This window comes from Monodelphis domestica, chromosome 2, assembly GCF_027887165.1.
Source record: "Monodelphis domestica isolate mMonDom1 chromosome 2, mMonDom1.pri, whole genome shotgun sequence".
NCBI classification, from domain to species: Eukaryota; Metazoa; Chordata; class Mammalia; order Didelphimorphia; family Didelphidae; genus Monodelphis; species Monodelphis domestica.
The window spans coordinates 507,685,032-507,701,748 of NC_077228.1; the positions used below are offsets into that span (position 1 = coordinate 507,685,032).

General features: G+C 50.5%; 1 protein-coding gene across 11 annotated transcripts in view; it reads right to left on the bottom strand.

Annotated features, from left to right (window-relative positions):
• The window catches only part of MYO18A (myosin XVIIIA), a 157,310-nt gene that overhangs the window by 124,456 nt on the left and 16,137 nt on the right, over positions 1-16,717 (bottom strand). The window lies entirely within an intron of this gene.

A 16,717-nucleotide genomic window follows, 5' to 3' on the forward strand; every position in this document is an offset into this window, starting at 1 on the left:
TCTCCCCTAGACCAGAGGAGTACAACTCTGCAGACTGCATGTGCCCACACTACTCCTGAGTGCTGCTAAACAAGAGTAAAAGGTAATTGGGAAATATTTAACACATTTGGAACAAATATTTAAATTTTCTACATATTTTAGATATTAAAATTTAAAATTAAATATTTAAACAAATATTTAGCAAAATAGATGCAAATATTATGAAATATAGATAATGTCAATATGTGGTTTTCTGAATCAATATGCAGTCTACAGGAATTCTTATGTAAGGATTTGTGGCCCTGGCTCTAATTTGAACTTGAATGCCTTTGGTTGGAACTATTTCCAGGATTATTTGGAGATAGAATTTGGCCAGAGATAAAAAGCCTGGATTCCAGGAGCCAATACATTGCCTCATCATATTAACTATAAATAAAAGGAAAAAAAACATTTACCAAGCACCTACATTGTGCCTGCCCTCCTAGAGCTTACACTCTAATAGAGGAGATAAAATGCAAACAAATATATACAAAACATCTTAGGTAAATAGGAAAGAGAAAAATCACTAGAATTAAGAGAGGTTGAGGGGAGAAGGGTGAAGCTATGTGTCTCAGTGGATAACAAGTCAGGCCTGGAGATAGGAGGTCCTGGGTTCAATCTGCTCTCAAAAACTTCTTAGTTGTGTGACCCTGGGCAAGTCACTTGACCCCAGTTGCCCAGTCCTTACTCTTCTTTTGCCTTGATACTTAGTATTAATTCCCAAGTCAGAAGGTAAGGGTTTAAAAAGGGTGGGGGTGGGAGGTAGGGAAGGCTTCATGTAGAAGGTGGGACTTTAATTGGGACTTTTTTCAAAACCAGAAAGGTCAGTGGTCAAAGCAGAGGAGGGAGAATATTCCAGGCAGGGGGGAAGCCAGAGCAAGGAACAGCCAGGAAGAGCAAAAGCGACATGTTGGGGGGTGAAGTGTCAGAAGACTGGAAACAACTATTTATGTATTGGTATTATTGACCTCAGATTATTTCCTGGAAGGACAAATACTTCAGCTGAAGCCTCAAAACTTTAACCACATAATGAGAGTCAGGACTCAGTGGAAGAGAATCAGATGTTGGGAAAGACTGAAGTCAAGAGGAGAGGTTGGGAGGGACAGAGAGTGTCATGGAAACAATAAAAATGAAATTGGACAGATTTTGGGAGTTCCTGGAAGAGAGAAGGGCCTGGTATGCAATGGTCCATTGGATCATGAAGAGTCAGAGAGGACTCGACCACAACAAATTACTGACCACCAGATGGGCCTGATCAGAGGGATTTTATTCTATGAAATCCAATCAGAAAGTACGTCCACAAGCCTGGAGACCCATGGTACTGGGTTCAGACCCTGGGCAAGTCACTTAACCCCAATTGCCTGACCTTACTATTCTGATACCTTAGAGCCTATACTCAGTATCAATTTTAAGACAGATTGTATGAAGAGGGAGGAAGGAAGGAAGGAAGGAAGGAAGGAAGGAAGGAAGGAAGGAAGGAAGGAAGGAAGGAAGGAAGGAAGGAAGGAAGGAAGGAAGGAAGGAAGGAAGGAAGGAAGGAAGGAAGGAAGGAAGGAAGGAAGGAAGGAAGGAAGGAAGGGAAGGAGGGAGGAAGGAAGGAAGGAAGGAAAGGAAGGAAGGAAGGAAGGAAGGAAGGAAGGAAGGAAGGAAGGAAGGAAGGAAGGAAGGAAGGAAGGAAGGAAGGAAGGAAAGAAGGAAGGAAGGAAGGAAGGAAGGAAGGAAGGAAGGAAGGAAGGAAGGAAGGAAGGAAGGAAGGAAGGAAGGAAGGAAGGAAGGATGGAAGGAAGGAAGGAAGGAAGGAAGGAAGGAAGGAAGGAAGGAAGGAAGGAAGGAAGGGAAGGAGGGAGGAAGGAAGGAAGGAAGGAAGGAAGGAAGGAAGGAAGGAAGGAAGGAAGGAAGGAAGGAAGGAAGGAAGGAAGGAAGGGAAGGAGGGAGGGAGGAAGGAAGGAAGGAAGGAAGGAAGGAAGGAAGGAAGGAAGGAAGGAAGGAAGGAAGGAAGGAAGGAAGGAAGGAAGGAAGGAAGGAAGGAAGGAAGGAAGGAAGGAAGGAAGGAGAGAGGAAGAATAAAGGGAAGGAGGGAGGGAGGGAGGCCAATACCTATAGAAGCAAACAGAAGCAATGGGCACAAGAAGTTTGGATTTGAAGTCAGGGGACCTCCAATGAACAGGTCTCTTTCACCTCACTAGCCTCAGTTTTCCATATGTAACATGAGGAGGACTGGACCAGGGAGCCTCTGTGGGTCCCTCTAGATCTAAGATCTAGAATCAGGGAGAACAGGAGTTCCCATTGCTTCCAGCAGCCTGACAGCTACATATTTGCCATCCTGGTCAAATTTGTTGGGGCATGTGAGTGCATGTTTATTTACTAGGCTGGGTTGAAGACATGCCTCCATGGGAGGGTGCTGGTAGGGGAGCCATCCCAATTGCAGCGGGCACAAGTCCAGAAGCCTGGCTGGCTCTGGGGCACCAAGATCCTACAGGAGCTGATGAAGGGATTTAGAGGGAAGAAACATTTCTCTCATCTAAATAGTAAAACCCAAAAACACCAACCTCCCCATGTTCACTCCCAAACGGCAGCAAATGGATATAAAACCCTCTTCCTCCCTGGGCATTTGGCAGGGGCTTCCCCATCCCTGGCCCCTGCCCAGAAAGGCCAAATTCATCCTAAAACCCTTGGTTGCACCCCCTAGAGATAGCAGCCTGAGACCCAGCAGTTGTGCCGAATTGAACCTGAGCCTCCATCAAGACACGCCACTGTGGTGCTTCAGAATGTTGACTCTGCTCTTGAGGACATGACCTTGGGAATCCCTGGGCCCAGAAAGAGGCCAGGGGAGAGGGCAGCAGCCAGGACAACCCGTTACTCGTCTGGAAGCCAGGCATAGTTGGGTGAGAGACAGAAAGGAGGAGTCTGAAATGCAGTGCCCTGGGGCATCCCTGCCCTGGAAGACAGAGGGGCTTTCTCACTGCGGGAATCGTGGCACAATCGTTTCTTGTGTCTACTGGACGTCCATCAGCAGCAGAGATGGCTAAGATGTCTGGAATGTGGTACCCTCGGGGCCCTCGGAGGCCTCCCCCATCCAGCCATCACTAGACCCAATACCATCTGCCCTCCCTCCCGAAGAGAAATGAGACTTTGATGGCCAACATCCCTGTCCCTAGCTAGACGTGGAGCTGAATTCCTAGCTGGTCTGGAGCGAAGGGGGCAGCGGTGGGGCCTCCCTGGCTACCTCGAGCCTTCTGGGGCCCAGAAGACAGAGGACTTTGAACAACAATAATAATGGCTGTCCTCTAAACTGGGCTTTCCTTTCCATAACCCCAAGGGAGGACACGACCTGTTTTGTAGGGGTGCCCTTCGATTCAGAGGCTCTTGGGGACGCTAAGGAGTTTCCTCCCCTGGGAGTTCTTCAGACCAGGGACATCCCAGGTCCGGTCCTTCGCCTATCCCTTACTAATCAGGCTGACCCACTCCCAGGGCTGGCCAGGAGGCAGGACCATTTGCACTCCTCTTCACTCTGGACTTTCTGCCTCTTGGAGGGATGCAGACAATTCTGTAACGAGGCTCTCCTGGGGAGTCTTCTAGGGCGGAAGGATGGACAGATCAGATATGACCACACTCGGAGGCCAGCTTCCCTCCTGAATGGCTACAAGTCTGAGGCTGCTGGGGGCCTTCCTCTCCCTCCAATATCCCCCTGCTCCCCTCCTGTCTGCTGAGCCAGCTCGGGTCCCGCATCGCCATCTCTCCCTCCCTCTCTGGCAAGTTCCGTAAAAAGACTGTTGTTATAATTCAGTAGATATCTACTGCTATAGTTAAAAATCAGAGTAGGAGAGAGGGAGGGAGGACAGGGGACATAGGAGGGGCCGGGGACCCAAAATGGGGAGGCCAGACCGCCTAGATGGTTTCCTGCCTCTGGGCCCTAGCAGCACCCGCTGCCTCCCGCTGTAATTGACAGCTATTATTATTGTTGTTCACAGCCCTCTTTAGGGGACAGGGAAGCCCCCCTGCTGCCCTCTGACCAACTCATTTGAACCTTGTGGGCCTCGGTTTCCCTCTTTGTAAAAAAGATGAGGCTGTACTGTTGCACTGTAAGAAATGATGAACAGGAGGATTTCAGAGGGCTGGAAAGACCTCCGTGAACTGATGCAGAGTGAAATAAGCAGAACCAGGAAAGCATTGTACACAGTAACAGCAATATTGTGGGATGATCAACTGTGACAGACTTGGCTACTCTCAGCAATACCATGATCGATCCAGGACAATTCTGAGGGACTGAGGACAAAGAATGCTCTCCACCTCCAGAGAAAACTAGTGGAGTCAGAATGCAGATCAAAGCATATGATTTTCCACATTCAATTATTTATGGTTTTATTTTGGAGTTTTGGTTTTATATCAGAATTCTCTTACAAAAATGAACAATATGGAAGCATGTTTTGCTTGATAATACATGAATAATCCAGGTCAAATTGCTTACCATCTCCAGGAGGGAAGGGGGAGACAATTTGGATCTTATAACTTCAGAAAAGTTATAAGGAAAATGAGTACATGTAATTGGTCAAATTAAATCTTTTATTTTTTAATTAAAAAAAATAGAAAGTCTAAGTAAAAAAAAAAGGATGGTGCTGGCCCTGTGAGGTTCCTTCCAGCACTAGACATCTACTACTTTGACAGCTGTGGGCAAGTCAATGAATTCTTCTGTACCTCAGTTTCCTCATTTGTAAAATGAGAAGGTTGGTCCCTTCTCATAACTTTAAATCTATGATCCTAGGTTTGATGCTTCCATATTGAGTAATGATTCCAATTGTGGGTCCAGGACCCAGATTTCAAGGCTGGGGAGAGATAAGGCCTTTATTGATGCTAGAAACAATGGTTTGGTTTCTTTTAACCTTCCATCTTAGAACCAATCCTAAGTATCGGCTTTAGAACTGAAGAGTGACGAGGGTGTGCAATTGGGGTTAGATGACTTGCCCAGGGTCATACAACTAGGAAGTATCTGAGGCTACATTTGAATCCAGGACCTTCCCACTCCAGGCATGGCTCTCAATCCATCGAATCACCGAGGTGCCCCACAATGATTGTTAATCACCCAGATTATCAAGCACTTCTACCAGGGTCTGAGCAGTTCTGGTAGTTCAGTCTCCACCTATAAAACTGGGGATCCCAGACAAGCAATCTTGAGGAGCCTTAGGCTAGCCCATCAGTCTGTCATCCCCCCCCCTTCCCTCCTTCCTTCCTTCCTTCATTAGTGGGCAGCAGGGGAAGCTCAAGCTGCCATAGTCATTCTTTCAATCCAGCTCCATAGTGACCGTGCATCTGTTTCCATGGTGACAAAGAGAGCCACAGCACTTGGGACAGGGGGAGAAGTACTGACAATATACCCAGAGGCACTATTTTTATCCTCACTTTACATATGAGGAAACTGAGTCACGGAGGTTAAGTGACTTGCCCAAGGTCACACCGCTAATCCATATCTGAGGCTGGTTTCAAACTCAGGTCTTCCTGACTCCAGACCCCGTTGCTGCATCCCCTGCACTACCCAGCTGCCCCATGGATCTAAACCCAAGCCATCTAGCCTCAAAGTCCAGTACCGGGTCCATCCACCAAGCCAAGCTGCCCTTTGGACAATGCCCAAGCTCCTGCCTGCTTCTTCCCTAGCTTCTCTCTGACTTTTTCAGTGACTTAGTCATGGACCAAGGGGCTCCCTCCTCTTGGGGGTTAGGAGGTTAAGTGACTTCTAAGATCATGGCTCTGGTGCTCGAGGGGACCCCGCAGGTTTTCTGGTCCAGCCTCTTCATTTGACAGGGAAGGAGGCTGAGGTCCAAGGCCAATGACTTCTCCAAAGTCAGCAGACCCCCTCCTGCCCTCCCAAGAGTGAACCCCATACCTTTCTGCACCCCTATTTGCCGCATATGCCTGAAAGCATGCAGAGATGCCTGTGGGCTACAAATGGGGAAATCCCTCTGCTGAGGGTCTCCAAGGAGGGAAGGAACGAAGAACAGGGATGCGATTGCTCCCCAACGCCCCCTGGTCCAGATTGTCCAATCCCAGGAGGCAGAGCCAACGCTGGCATCAAAGTGATCCACTGGCAGCGCTTGCTCCTCTCTCACTGCTACTGCTTTTGCCCCAGTGCCAAGTGGGCACGGGCTCTGCCAGGCCCTTTCAGGATGTCCTCTACTTGAGCTAGGCTCCCCAGGAGGGATGTGAGGCAGTGCCGGCGTCCTGGGGCAGCTAGAGACAAAGGGGCGGGAGATGCTCCCCTTAGCAGGATGGACCCAGGGCCCGGAGAGTCCTGTCAGCTTTCTCCAAACACCCAGCCCAGAAGGAGGCCTCCTGCCTACCAGGAAACAACCTTTGTCCTGAAGGCCGATGTGGGCTGATCAGTAAATAAGGCCAAATGCCTGCTGGGGATGGATGCAAAAGGCAGAAATAAAATAGTCCTTGCCCTATGGAAGTTTACACCCAGGCAGTGAGGCAATGTGGGCACCTAAAGATACAGTTAAAAGAAATACAAACTACAAACTGGCAAAGGGAGGTGGAGCAGCTGGGAGGAGGAGGAGGAGGAAAGGATTCATGTAGGAAGTGGGGCTTGGACTGACTTTTAAAGGGCCAGCAACACCAAGAAGCAAAGATAAAGGAGTCTATGGCAGGAATGAGGGGACAGCCAAAGCAAAAGCCCAGACATGAATGGGGTGAGAAATCGCACCCCATACTTCACCTATAAAGGCAATGGCTGCCAGAAGGAAGGAAGGAAGGTATGAGTTCAAATTTGGTCTGTGTGATCCTGGGCAAGTCACCTAACCCTAACTGCCTCAGTTTCCTCATCTGTAAAATGAGATGGAGAAGGAACTGGCACATCCCTAATATCTTTGCTGAGACAACCCCAAATGGGGTCCCTGAAGAGTTGGGCAGAACTGAAAGGCATGAACAATAACCCCAAATTAGATGCTTTGGGGTTAGCCTTTCCTTCTGGAAGGCTCGAGCCTGGCCTGGGGGTCCCTAGCACCTGCTGGGCACACGTGGTCCTCTTGGGCCCCTTGGTCTAAGGATCAGCCACGTGGCTAAGTGCCCCTCTGGCAAGGGAAGGCACCCGGAGGCCAGATCCTTCCCCATCAGCCAGAGGGCACTGTGGGCAGAGAAGGAAAGGCTGAATCACCTCCACACCCAACCTGGGAGGAAGTGCCAGACCAGGGAGGAGCCGGTGAAATAGATGAGGGGTCAAAGGGCGCAGGATGCCAGGAAGACAATCCAAGAGGGAACTGGCCTCTCTGACAGCCTTGGCCACAGTCCTAATGATGATGCCCATCTCTAAAGCCTGCTGGGGATGACAGAGCCCTTTCCTCACCCCAAACCCTGAGTGGGGATGATGACCCCCATTTTATAGGTGAGAAGACCGATGCTTTCACAAGTCAGGTCATTTACTCAGGGCCACCCAGGCCGGGAATCATCAGAGGTGGGACCCCAGGATCATAGATTTGGGGAAACCGAGGCAGACGAAAGGAAAGTGACGTGCCTGACGTCACACAGCTAGTGAGTGCAAGAAGCAGAACTGGAACCCAAGTCTTCTTGACTCCAAATTCAGTACTCCTTGGATCACAGATCAGGAGCTAGAAGACACCTCAGGGGCCAATTTATTCCCATCATTTTACCTCATTTTATAGGTGAGGAAAATTAAGGCCCAGAAGCTAGAAAGCCTCAGAGGCAGGATAATAACAGGGAGCATTTCTATGCTACAATAAGGTTTATAAAACACTTTAAGGGGGCAGCTGGGTGGCTCAGTGGATTGAGAGCCAGGCCTAGGAGATTCTAGGTTCAAATCTGGCCTCAGCCACTTCCTAGCTGTGTGACCCTGGGCAAGTCACTTGACCCCCATTGCCTAGCCCTTACCACCCTTCTGCCTTGGAACCAATACACAGACAGTACTAACTCCAAGACGGAAGGTAAGGGTTTAAAAAAATAATAATAATAAATAAAAGGCTTTAACAATACAATCTCATTGGGGAGGAGGGAAGAAGAGAATTTAGATGGCAAAAAGGTCAGAAAGTAAAATATTAAAAATTAATTCTACAAATACTTGAAAAAACAGTTTAAAAAAAGGATGAATTGAAGCCAAATACTATTTGACACGACCCTCACACCAGCTCTGGGCAGTAGATAGTATGATGATTCCCATTTTACAGATAGGAAAGTAGAAGGAAATAGAGGTTAAGAGACTTGCTCAAGGTCACACAACCAGTAAGTACCTGAAGCTAAATTTGAACTCAGCTCTTCCTGAAGTTTTCATTTGACTTTCACAATAACCCTGTGAGGGTTATTCCTATTTTACAGATGAGAAAGCTGAGGCTGGGAGAGAGAAACTATACCCTGAAGAACACATTTTTCAATCCACTGATGTTGTCCAAAGTCAGATCTTCCTGCCTGAAGTCCCTCCGTTGGGCCACCTGGGCCAGGGCTCATGCTGGTGCTTTGGGCCACCGGACACAAAGCCGGGGTGCAGCCCCCAAAGCCCCCCTGAGCACAGACTCCTTCATGACTCCCTTTTGGGACCCACAGCCAGCAGCGTGCCCCTGACCTGGCTGGGTTGGCTCCTCGCCTGCTGGGGGACAGAGAGCCAGATCTGCAGTGGAGAGCCCGGGAGCTGTCCCGGGTCTCCAGCTGCAAGCTGTGGCTCTGGCTGGGAAAAATCCTGGCTGTGCAGATTCCCATCTTCGGACATTCCAACAGGAAGCCGGCAGAGGGAGAGGAAGCAGCAGCCCCCAAAGCTGGGAAGGGAAGCACATTCCTCTCCTCCCTGGGGACCGGCTGCTCCGAGCGGTGACCCACTCCCCCAGATGGGCAGGAGATCCTCATGGGGGGGGGGGGCTCACAGCTCTCCCTCCCAACCCCATTCCAGGAATTCCCTTCCCTTCTGTCTTGGAATCCCTAAGGCCTGGGCAATCAGGGGGAAGTGACTCACCCAGGGTCACACGTCTCTGAGCCTGCATTCGTTCTACAAATAACTGAACAAACAGTGAAAAAAGGAGCCCAAATGCTATGGGACGGGATCCTCCCACCCATCTGGGCAGTAGATGTTATTCGGAGCCCCATTTTACAGATGAGAATTCTAACTCCCCCTAAACACATCCAAAAAATAGTCAGAGAAAGGGACCAGGGAGTGAGACAGGGGAGGGTTGGAGGAGACAAACCAAGCTTATTCTGGGGAATTAAGGGCAGGAGACCCCCCTCCCTCATCCCTTTTGCCACCTCCTGGCTGGACGATAGGGACGAGTCACTCTCTGACCCTCAGGCTCCTTGTCGGAAAAGATGCCCTGGAAGAGCCTCGATGACCTTTACTGGATCTCACCCCACAGCGGAGCTGGGTGGACCTGGGACATCCCCTCATAGAGCCCTGAGAAGTGGGAGGCGGGCGGGAAAGATCCCCAGCTTACTGGAGGGAAAGGAGCGGCTGAAGGGGCGCAGACCCCCGAGAGCAGCCAGCCAGCCAGCCACATCTTCACTGGAAGAGTATTTATGGGACACAAAGTGCCGCGCTAGGCAATGGGCAAGATGCACAGATGTATCCAGCTGGTTATTGTCGTGTATCAATGGGAGATCACAGAGACATTCCCCAGGAAGGAGTCACTTGTGATCTGTGGCACCGGACTTGGATTCAAATCAAGCCTCAGACACTGCCTGGCCACGAGACCCTGGGCAAGTCACTTAACCCTTACCGCCTAGTCTTTAGCACTTTTCTGCCTTGGAACCAAAGCACAGTATTGAGTCTCTTTTTTAAGTTACACGTAGAAGCCATTTTTGCCTATTGTTTTCAGGCATTTAAGATTCAGATTCTCTCCCCATCAGGCGGCATATAGGTAACATCCATACTCTCACACCATATCTATTTCCGAGTTGCTCTGGTGCTGAAAGAAGATTCCAAGATGGAAGGGGAGGGTTTAAAAATGGGCTTTTTTTTTTTCTTAAAGAATCCCTGGGTTAGAGGAAATTCGCTGCCCTGGTTCTTGGGGGAAGAGGGCGTCTACAGAGGGAGAGACTGGCAGAACAGGGTCCCCGCCACTAGCCAGCGAGAGAGCGAGGTCTCCACTTCCTCCCCAAGCTCTGCCTTGCCGACCAAAGTGGGGCCCCAAACCAAAGAAAACCAGGCATCTTAGCTGCCTCACACCATCCCCTTCATTTAAATAGAACAACACAGCCTTCTCCAAGCACAACAGCCTCCAGCCCCAACCACAAGGCATCCAAGAGAGGGCCGAGAGTGGGCAGAGCCAGCCTCCTCCTTCGCGTGCGCAATATGGCAGAGTGGGAGACGGCGGGCTCGTCGCCATCCCCCCCAAACTCGGGTGCACACCCAGAGGCCTGGCTGGGGCCCTCTCCTGCTCCCCCTTCCCTGGACGCTCCCTTCCCTGGAGGTTATCTTGGCCTGAAAGGTGGGTTTCCGGTTGCTGGGATTTTGGGGGGTGGGGAAGAGGGGGGAGTCGGCGGCTCGGTGCAGAGGGGTAGCCCGAGCCCTGTTGGCAGGCAGAGCGCGTGCTTGTGGTTTCTGGGAAACACTGCTGAGATGTGCAGCATTTTTAAAATACTTGCCTTCCCACCCCCCCAAGCCAGGCCTTTGCATATCTGGTATTTTCCAGAACCATTTCAATGTAAATAAAGGGGATTAGGAGGGAGCAGAGGGCAGGGCTGCCCAGGCTACCAGGCAGGCCGGACAGAGGTCACACCCGAGCTCTGGGCCTTCCCAACAGGAACCAGCGTTCCAGGCTCACCCCCGCCCAGCCGGGTCCGCTGTGGCCCGGGCACTGTGCCCACTCCCCGCAGCCTGGGGTGCCAGGGGCTCTGGGGGGGCCACCGTCAGGGAGAGCAGCTCTGAACGGCCCCGGAGGGAGGAAAGGAAGATAAAAGTGGGTACAGCAGAGGTGATGATCCTGCCAGACACCCTCACCACCCCCATCATCCATTACCCTCCCTGATGAGCAAGATCCTTGGCCAGGTCCCAAGGGTCAGCCATGCCAAGCCGCAGGCCTTTGATGCAGATCTCCAAGTCTGATTCAACTTCTGGTAGTCAGGAAGACCTAGATTCAAATCCTGCCTCATCCTCATCCATTTTCTAGCTTTGTGATCCTGGAAAAGTCACCTAACTTGTCTGGTCCATCTAAATGACAAATAAAGACAATTCTGGGGTCCCCTTTGGCACTGAAATGATCCAACTCCCCCGCTTTCCATCACAACCTATGCCAGGAGTCCCCAATTCTCAGGCTTGAGCACAGGACCTTTCTAATGCCAGAGGTGCCTGGAGCTTTGGCACAAGATATGTCTAAAATTTCCTGTTTAAAAAAAAAATCAGAGGTTCATTTGGAATTAAATTAGGAACAGAAGCATTCCAAAGTGTTGAGACGACAGCCCCCGACCCGTTAGAGCCCCCCTTCCTCTAACACCAAGCACCCCGAACCTCTTGCCTTGGGGTGCTGGAGAACGCTGACTCCCCCATTCTGGAATCCTGCTAGCTGTCACTTTTTACCAAGAAGATGCCCTTGTGGCTCCCTACCTGGCCACCTGGGCCTTTTGCCTCAAGGATGGAAAAGGTCCCTAGGAGGGAAGCCAGCCCCAATCCTTCCTAAAAATGAGCTCCTGAGGCTCATCTCTCACCTGAAGACAAAGCCAGGAAGCTGGAAGAATTGGGAGGACACAAGGCCACTCAAGGGCAAAGTGTGGGGAATTCGAACTGTGCCCTACGTCTGTCTACCTGCCTTCTTTTCCAGGACCAAAGGAACAACCCACTTCCCAGATGCCCAGGAGCAAGTGAATTCATCTTCCTGGGTCTTACTCTCCAGGGGGGTCAGGCTAGATGGCCTAGGAGGCCACTTCCAGCTCTGGACCTGAAATCTAGATCTAAGAATGGGGGGAAGAAGGGGAACAGGATGATAGCAAGTATTCCATTTATAAGATTTTTTTTTTAATCCTCTCCTGCCATCATGGAATCAAAATTGTATATTGGTTCCAAGGCAGGACAGAGGTAAGGGCTGGGTGAATGGGGTTAAGGGACTTGCCCAGGGTCCCACAGCTAGGAAGATCTGATCCTCTTCTATTCTTCTCTGAGGAGGCAAAGGGACAGGCTCCAGGAGAGTAAGACTTTCACTCCTCCAGCCTTGGCACAGTGCCTTGGCCTCAAGGAATGACTGCTCTGTGAAGGAGGCCCCAGGAGGCCAGGCTGGCCTCTCAGACTCATCCCCTTAGCCCTGGGGGAGTCTGAGGGTTGTCCTCCATCCCTCTGTTCCTCATCTCCCAATATAGATCTTGGAAGGACAAAAATAGAAGAACCTCTATGACTTGAGGCCCTGAGGTTTAACTCCCACCCAGAAAATCAGTAAGGATAGCAAAAGATGGGAATGGTCAGAGTTTGTAAGAGTGTAGAAAGTGAGACACACAGTTATGTGTTTTAAAAATATTTGGATGAATGTTTTTCAATATGAAAAAAGAGGCATGCGAGTACATTGTTGGTGGATTTGTGAATCAATACAAATATTTTGTAAAGCAATTTGTCATTATGAAAATAAAGTGACACCTTTTGACCCAGACATTCTACTACCAGGTATGTATCCCAAAGAGGTCACTGATATTTAAGGGCCTCCTATAAACTATAATATTGGTAGCAGCATTTTTTTTTAGAACTTAAACAAATTAGATGTCCATTAATTGGGGAATGGCCAGATAAACTACAATGTCATAAACTATTACTGTACTGTATGAAGGAACAAATATGGCCTTACAGGGAAAACCACATACACCAGGGTACCAAAATGTAAATGGAAGACAAAATCATCACCAACCAAGAGAAGCTCAATATTGAAAAACTTCAAAGAGCAAGCATGACCCCAAAGGCAATATGAGAAGGCACCTCCCTCCACCCTGTTGTAGAAGTGGGGGCCCACATAATAATGATGACAATAATTAATAATAATAATAGCTAACATTTATATAGCACCTACTATGTGCCAGGCACTATAACACTAAGTACTTTATAATTTTTAATTGATTTGATCCAAACAACCCTGAAAGGTAGCTGCTACTATGAACCCCATTTTACAGATGAGAAAATTGAGGCAAACAAGGAGGGTTAAGTGACCTGCCTGAGGCCATACAGTTATAGTAAGCACCTGAGGCTGGATTTGAACTCGGGTCTTCCTGACTTTTGGCTCAGCACTCTAGCCACTATCATCTAACTGCCTAGATAGGATCTATATTGTCGGATTTTTTTTTCCTGTTTGCTGATCTTTTTTACTATTTTTCTTTGTTAAACAGGATGGCTCTCTAGAAGGGGAGAAGGAAAGGTGAGGAGGGGCATCTAGGTTATAGGGGGAAAAACAATTAAAATTTAAAAATTAAAAAAAAATTAAGTTGATTTGAGGGCATTCGCCCTAGGAGTCAAGAATGACTAGGTTGGGCACTGAAGAGTGCCCAAACCACCACCACCACGACCCACCGGCTATAGATATTCATAACAAAACATCCTTAAATGCATTTTAGAAAGAGGAAGTGGTTTCCACTGGGGCTACTGCATGTTCTTTTATAAGCCCGTTCAGCTTCTACGGCCAGGCCTTGGTCCTGAATGAGCAGGGCACAAGAGGATAACAGAGCCCGCTTTGGGGCACACGTTGGCATCACCTTGCCCCCGAGGATCTTCCCGAACATTAAGCAAAGAGCGGAGCTTCTATTCCCTGGGCCATCTGGGCTGACCCAACAATAAATAGCCTGAAACTCAGCTCGGGGTCAAGGGAGGGCAGAGCTTCCTAGGGGACTCCCTGGAGTCAGGCGCCGGGTGGCCTGTTGAACCGGGTGGCTGCTGAGAAGGGTCCCCGTGGGGTTTGGGAGCTGTCGGGATGCTCCGCCCAGAAGTCAGACCCTGACAGCCTGGGGACCGTGGACAGGAAGACTCTTATTCTTGGCATGGAAGTCACAGTAGGTCTGCTGCCAGGAAGAGAAGCTCCAAGAGGAGGAGGAGGGGGAGGAGGGGGAGGAGGAGGAGGAGGAGGAGGAAGGGGATAAGGGGATGAAGAGGAGGAGGAGGAAGGGGGGCAGGAGGGAGAAGAGAAGGAGGAGAATGAGGAGGAGGAAGGGGGCAGGAGGGAGAAGAGGAGGAGGAAGGGGATAAGGGGATGAAGAGGAGGAGGAAGGGGGCAGGAGGGAGAAGAGAAGAAGGAGGAGGAGAATGAGAAGGAGGAGGAAGGGGGCAGGAGGGAGAAGAGAAGGAGGAGGAGGGAAATAAGGAGGAGGAAGGGGGCAGGAGGGAGAAGAGAAGGAGGAGGAGGGGAATAAGGAGGAGGAAGGGGGCAGGAGGGAGAAGAGGAGGAGGAGGAAGGGGGCAGGAGGGAGAAGAGAAGGAGGAGGAGGGAAATAAGGAGGAGGAAGGGGGCAGGAGGGAGAAGAGAAGGAGGAGGAGGGGAATAAGGAGGAGGAAGGGGGCAGGAGGGAGAAGAGGAGGAGGAGGAAGGGGGCAGGAGGGAGAAGAGAAGAAGGAGGAGGAGAATGAGAAGGAGGAGGAAGGGGGCAGGAGGGAGAAGAGAAGGAGGAGAAGGGGAATAAGGAGGAGGAAGGGGGCAGGAGGGAGAAGAGAAGGAGGAGGAGGGAAATAAGGAGGAGGAAGGGGGCAGGATGGAGAAGAGAAGGAGGAGGAGGAGGAAGGGGACAAGGGGATGAAGAGGAGGAGGAGGAAGGGGGCAGGAGGGAGAAGAGAAGGAGGAGGAAGGGGGCAGGAGGGAGAAGAGAAGGAGGAGAAGGGGAATAAGGAGGAGGAAGGGGGCAGGAGGGAGAAGAGAAGGAGGAGGAGGGAAATAAGGAGGAGGAAGGGGGCAGGAGGGAGAAGAGAAGGAGGAGGAGGAGGAAGGGGACAAGGGGATGAAGAGGAGGAGGAGGAAGGGGGCAGGAGGGAGAAGAGAAGGAGGAGGAGGGGAATAAGAAGGAGGAGGAAGTGGGCAGGAGGGAGAAGAGAAGGAGGAGGAGGAGAATAAGAAGGAGGAGGAAGGGGGCAGGAGGGAAAAGAGAAGGAGGAGGAGGAGAATGAGAAGGAGGAGGAAAGGGGCAGGAGGGAGAAGAAAAGGAGGAGGAGAAGGAAGGGGACAAGGGGATGAAGAGGAGGAGGAGGAAGAGGACAGGGGGAAGAATAGGAGGAGGAGGAGAAAGAAGGAGGCAGGAGGGAAAAGAGGAGGAGGAAGGTGAGAAAGAGAAGGAGGAAGGGGGCAGAGGGAAGAATAGGAGGAGGAGGAGAAAGGGGGCGGGGGGGTGGAGAAAAGGAGGAGATACACACTGGGATTGCCACTGTCACTTGTTCCAACTCATCCCCTTTCTTCTTGCCTAGGACTCTTGTGCCCAAAACCTGCCCAAAGGTCCCCCTTCCTGCCAGGTAGTTTCTAGTTTTTCTAGTTTCAGAGGCAGGACGATGGAAAGATCCAGTGGATTAGGAGTCAGAAGGTCTGGGTTCAAATCCTGTCTCGGTCACTTATTACGTGAGCCTTATCTGGTTCCTCGTCTGTAAAGGGAGAAGGTTGGGCTAACCGGCCTCTGAGGCCTTTCCAGCCCTAAATATAGGATCCTATTTCTTGGTGCTGTGGCCAAGGGTGACTTCTGGGCACATGGCTTCGCCTGGCATCCTTCCTCAAGTCCTACCTGTGCACTGGCAGGCAGGAGCCACATCGGGCACCAGCTGGCTCTGCCCGCCCCCCCCAGGGGCCTCTTGCAAGCCGATGCTGCAGAGACTTTCCCTCTGGCTCTGTGCCTACCTGATCCCACACCACATCTTAGATTTCCCTGGGGATGGAACAGTTTTTAAATTCCAGGCAGCTGCAAAGCTGGAAAATGGTGGCTCATGGAGGAGACAGATTGTGTGGCCTTAGAATGCCAAGTGAGCCCAGTGGCAGAAGGGGGAAACCAAGCAGCAGCTGAGGACCATCAGAACCCTGAGTGAGGCCCGGGGCAGAAAGGATGCTAGAATTCTAGGATGAGCTGGAAGGCACTTGTGAAGCCAACTAGTCCAAATCTCCTCCTTTTATGGAAGGGAAAATGACTTGCCCAAAGTCATGCAGGCAGATTCTATGAACCTATGGGCCTTGAGTGAGCATGTTCCTCTCTCTGGACCTCAGTGTCCCCTCCTGTAAAAATAACTGGATCAGAGCCGAGGATCCTAGAGCCGGCGGAACCACAGCTGGAAGGGGCTGAAGGATTCATTTTATAAATGAGGAAACAGATGCCCAGTGCCATCAAGTAAGTCTTAATATCAAAACTGTCCCCGTAGGAAGCATCAGAAGTGGGATCCTTCCTTCTACTGGACCACCCCATCCAGAAGGCCAAGCCCAAGCCCCAAGGGCTCTTCAGAAGTGCCCATTTTCAGTGCTAGACACTGAAAACAAGAGGATGGGATGGACACATCATCCAGGGCTCCCCCATGCCCCAAGCTCTGCCAATGGAGTGGGAAGGCATGAATGGAGGGTCGTTTGGACTTCCCCCTTCCAGAGTCCAATTCTGGATCCCCCCAAGACTGTAGCATCAAAAATTTGGAATTAGAAAGAGCCTCAGAGTCATCGAGTCCAATCCTCTACTTTTACAGACCAAAAAACAAACAAACAGGCTTAGAAAGATGAAGCCAGTTAAGTATCTGAGGTGGGATTTGAATCCAGATCATCAAGATTCAAAACCAGAGTCCAATGCCTCTCCAGCCCCCTTCTCC